Genomic DNA, 4,804 nt, shown 5'->3' with positions numbered 1-4,804 from the left:
AGAAAGCTTTAGTTTTTGAGTTATTTTTCTAAAGTTAATAAAGAGAATTCTTTATTTACACTACAAGAAATATCCACATTGATAGCACAAGACAATAACTCATTTTTCGTAACTGCTATAAAAGATAACTTTTTTTTCCGATTACTCTATAATAGCACTCAAACAACACTATAACAAAAAATCATGAAGCGGGAAGTTAAAATTACTTGTTCCGCCAATATTTGGGGAAAATTTTCACTTAAGCGTCGTATGTGAACAAGTCCATAGAAAAAAAAAACTTACCTTGAAAAATTAAAACATTAAACATATCTCCAAAGAAAAAAAATTAGAAACTCTCCTTCGTCAAGGGTTTCATCTGCGAAACCACCGTCGTCTCCATCAACGGCATGAGTTGTTGGAGCTTCAGTAAAGTCTAATCCGGTGTCTCTCGACTCTCTCCCGATCCAAATTGGTTTCTTTCTGAGATTAGTGCCCAATCTCTTGCCAAGGCGAAGAATCTGGCCCCTCTCCCAACAGATCTGAACTTAGAGGATGCAGCTTTGGTTTCTCCGGAAAAATCTCTCACTACTGCGAAAACCACAGAAGTGGAGGACCCAGAATCCGGCAAGCGTAGAGGAAACTTGGTCGAAGGAACTCTCTCTCTCTCTTTCTCTCTCTGACTTGAGACTCTGTTTATCACTGAACCAACTCATCCATATTGATTTATATCAATTCCACCACCATCGTCACAAAGAGGCTCTCTAAGTCTCTGTCGGTAATCTCATCTTCTTCTGCTTATCTCTCAGATTTTAGGGGTTTCTGCAACATTTGTGTTGATTCACTCTCAGATTTTAGGGGTTTTTGCAACATTTGTGTTGATTCACTTCTCTTCTCGCTGTATGAATCCATACTGATATGGGTTTTCTTGTTAATTCAAGTAAATTCGTGGAATCTGTGTTGGAATTTTGAGCTCAGAGTGGATGGTCGTGGCCTTTATGATTACCACAACCTATACTATCAAGTTTGGCAAGTTAGTTCTTACTCTTTTCTCCTATGTTGTTTAGCTTGAAAGCTTCAATTTTTGTGAGATGTATGAATGTATTTGCCTTGCTCCTGTGATTTTATGAATTTAGTTTTGGGTCTCTTCAGATTATTACTTTTGATTTCTCTGGTTTTTGTAATATTGTGAACTGATGGCAAATTTATATATGTGTGAGTTTTAATAGGGAATATGGTCTCTATTTTCACGGAATTTTCTCCAATGGCTAATCCCTCGTTTGAGCTTGGCCGCATTATAGATCTTGCTCTAACTCTAAGGTAAACTTCTCTTTTGGATTGATCTCTGTTGATGTTATAAACAAATACTTTTGGATGTTGTGTCTGGATTGATGTGTCTTTGTGTTGGTGGTTATAGAGAAAGTCGTGCAGTAGATACAGTCATACAGAGTCTCTCTCTGTTCTAGCCGGAAAACTGGTCTGGTCTGTTCGCATTGGACAATGGAGGGTAGGTTTAATTGGCTGCATTTCTTCTTCATGTGTAGGTTCTTGTTGTAACAATGATCTTTTATGTGAATTTTGTTGCTCACTCTCTAATATGAACTTGGTTTTTTTTTTTCAGAAGCCCAAGTTGTTGTAACACAAACTCGTTAAGAAGAAACCTGAGAGAAGTAATACTCGTTAATTGTGATCTATCTGCATTTCCTTGCTGTGTATTGACAACAGTCGGATATATCTAGACTTGAAGCCAAAGCATAACTCCAGCAGAAGGATAGGGAAATTGCAGCTCAAGTTTCAGGTAAGATGCTTTTCGCTTAGACTTTTGGTTGACCAGGTTTGTAAACACTTTGAATCTATTTTCCTGTTTTTCATTTCTCTTGTTTAATCCTTTGTGCGTCCTACGACTTCACCAACTGTACAAAAAATAAGATTTTTACCATTGCTTCTGAACCGATTCAACTTTTGACTCTGTTTTTGTTTTGGTTACAATTACAATTTAGGGTTTATTTATCTCTCAGTGATTGGTATGTGCTTATAGGGTTAATGGCAGATTGTGGCTTCTCATGATTCTTTTGTTTCATATGAGCAGATGCATATGGAGAGGATAACATGGAACATGTCTTTTTCATATATTCAAAGTGAACTAGTGGCTGTTCATTGGATTGTTTCAAGGCAAAGTGAGCAGAAGAAAGGCTTGGATGGGTTACATGTACATGTAAAGTTTGTCTTTGTTCTTTGTAATGTTAGTTTTATTTTATCAATCTCTTTAAACAGAAAAGCAGGAATCAAATGATACTAAAGGGTGACCAAAATACTTCTTATTTCCATGCCTGTGCCAAGTCTAGATCTTCGAAGAACAGAATCAAATCCATTTATAATGAGCAAAGAACACTTATTCACGGTGATCGAGCAATAGGCGATCATGCACAAGACTTTTTCACCAAAATGTTTACTACAAATGGGCACTCTGTTTCTCCAACTGATTTTTTGGACTTTGAAGCAACGGTCACTGAGGATATCAATAATGCTCTAACAAGAGAGTTCTCCGACAAAGAAATCTATGAAGCTGTGTGCTTAATTGGGGATGACCGAGCCCCGGGACCTGATGGTCTGACTGCAAGATTCTACAAACGGTGTTGGTCCATCGTGGGACAGGATGTAATACAAGAAGTTAAAAACTTTTTCAATACATCCACCATAACACAAGGAGTCAATCATACAAACATTTGTATGATACCGAAGATAGAAAATCCTGAATCACTATCTGACTACAGACCAATTGCTCTATGCAATGTTCTATACAAGATCATCTCTAAATGCCTGGCTAAACGTCTCAAACCTCATTTGGATAGTATAGTATCTGATTCACAAGCTGCGTTTATACCGGGTCGAATTATATAGGATAATATGATGATCGCACATGAAGTCATGCATGCTCTGAAATCTCGAAAGCGCGTCTCGCAAACATATATGGCTGTTAAAACTGATGTTAGCAAGGCTTATGACAGAGTTGAATGGAACTTCCTGGAATCAACTCTCAAACTGTTTGGCTTTTGTGATCGCTGGATTGGCTGGATTATGGCTACAGTTCGTTCCACCACTTACTCAGTTTTGATAAATGGCTCACCTCACGGCTTTATACAACCAACAAGGGGCATTCGCCAGGGAGACCTCTTTCCCTATCTCTTTTCATTCTTTGCTCTGATATCTTAAGTCATCTTATCAAAACATATGCAAACGATGGTGATATCAAAGGTGTGAAAATTGGGAATGGTGTACCTCGTATTACCCATTTACAATTTGCAGACGATTCCCTGTTCTTCTGCCAAGCAAACAGGAAAAACTGCCAAGCGTTAAGAGATGTATTTGATGTATACGAACACTATTCGGGTCAAAAAATTAACACAGACAAATCGATGATCACTTTTGGCTCGAGAGTCTTTGGAATAACACAGGAACGACTTAAGTCTATTTTAAATATCCCAAACCATGGAGGAGGGGGCAAATACCTTGGTTTACCCGAACAGTTTGGCCGGAAAAAGAATGAGATGTTCGAGTTTATCATTGACCGTGTTAAGAAAAGAACTTCACATTGGACTTCGAAGAAACTCTCCCCGGCTGGAAAGGAAGTAATGCTGAAGTCTGTAGCTGTATCCATGCCAGTTTACGCCATGTCATGTTTCAAGCTACCAAAAGGAGTCACATCTGATCTTGAATCCTTGCTAATGAATTTTTGGTGGGAAAGAACCTCCCATCACTGTAAGATCCCATGGATATCATGGAAGAAGTTACAGATTCCAAAGAAAGAAGGAGGTTTAGGTTTTCGTGATTTGGAAAAGTTTAATGACGCTCTATTAGCGAAGCAAGCTTGGCGCTTAATCCAATTCTCGGATTCTTTGTTTGCTCATGTCATGAAAGCTAGATACTACCCGATGAGTCACTTTTAGATGCAACACCAAAACGAACTCAATCCTATGGATGGTCTTCTCTGCTTGACGGTATAGCTCTCTTAAAAAAAGGATCTCGATTCATTGTTGGTGATGGTCAATCTATACGAGTTGGATTGGATAACTTGGTTAACACTCATCCTCCACGCCCTCTATCCATCATGCCTCAACAAGAACCATACTTGCTCCAAGAATTGAATATAGCTCAAGACTCAAATCAATCATGGGATATCAACAAAATTGAATCTACAATAGCACCGGAGGATCAAGATTATGTTAAAAACATTTATTTATCAACAAGTGCGAGACCTGACCAGTTGCTCTGGAACTATACACAGTCTGGCGACTACTCTGTGAAATATGGCTATTGGCTACTCACGCATGATCCATCTGATCCCCACGTTCCTATACCGCACGGCTCTGTTGAATTAAAAAACAAACTATGGGAATTAAATATTATGCCAAAGATCAAACATTTCATCTGGCGAACGATCTCTCTAGCTCTGCCGACCACCACAAGACTACGTTCAAGAGGCATGAACATTGACTCACTTTGTTCCCGATGCAGACGGGAGGAGGAAACCATAAATCACGCTCTATTCACATGCCCTTTTGCAATGTCAACATGGAGATTGTCTAATACCTCTGCAATAAATCTAGACCTTTTATCTAATACTGCAGAGGAAAACATTTCTTCTTTGATTAATTTTTCAACCCGTCAAGATATACCACTTCAGGATGCTTTGCAACCTCTTTGGTTGCTATGGAGAATTTGGAAAGCAAGAAATAATACCGTTTTTAATAACTATAGAGAAAGTGCAACAAAAACGGTTCTACAAGCTCAGGCTGAAGCTAAAGAATGGATTGATATCAACATACAA

The 4,804-nt window shown here is 38.5% G+C and overlaps 1 long non-coding RNA gene across 1 annotated transcript; it reads left to right on the top strand.

Annotated features, from left to right (window-relative positions):
- Positions 1–880: 880 nt before the first annotated feature.
- On the top strand, positions 881–2,303 carry LOC109133095 (uncharacterized). Its single transcript, XR_002038038.2, has 5 exons — positions 881–1,009; positions 1,206–1,296; positions 1,394–1,483; positions 1,598–1,774; positions 2,066–2,303. It is a non-coding gene; the product is annotated as an uncharacterized LOC109133095 (long non-coding RNA).
- The last annotated feature ends 2,501 nt before the right edge of the window (positions 2,304–4,804 follow it).

The sequence above is a fragment of the Camelina sativa genome, chromosome 5 (assembly GCF_030686135.1).
Source record: "Camelina sativa cultivar CO46 ecotype springtype chromosome 5, ASM3068613v1".
NCBI classification, from domain to species: domain Eukaryota; kingdom Viridiplantae; phylum Streptophyta; class Magnoliopsida; order Brassicales; family Brassicaceae; genus Camelina; species Camelina sativa.
This window is presented reverse-complemented; position numbering and strand designations above follow the sequence as displayed.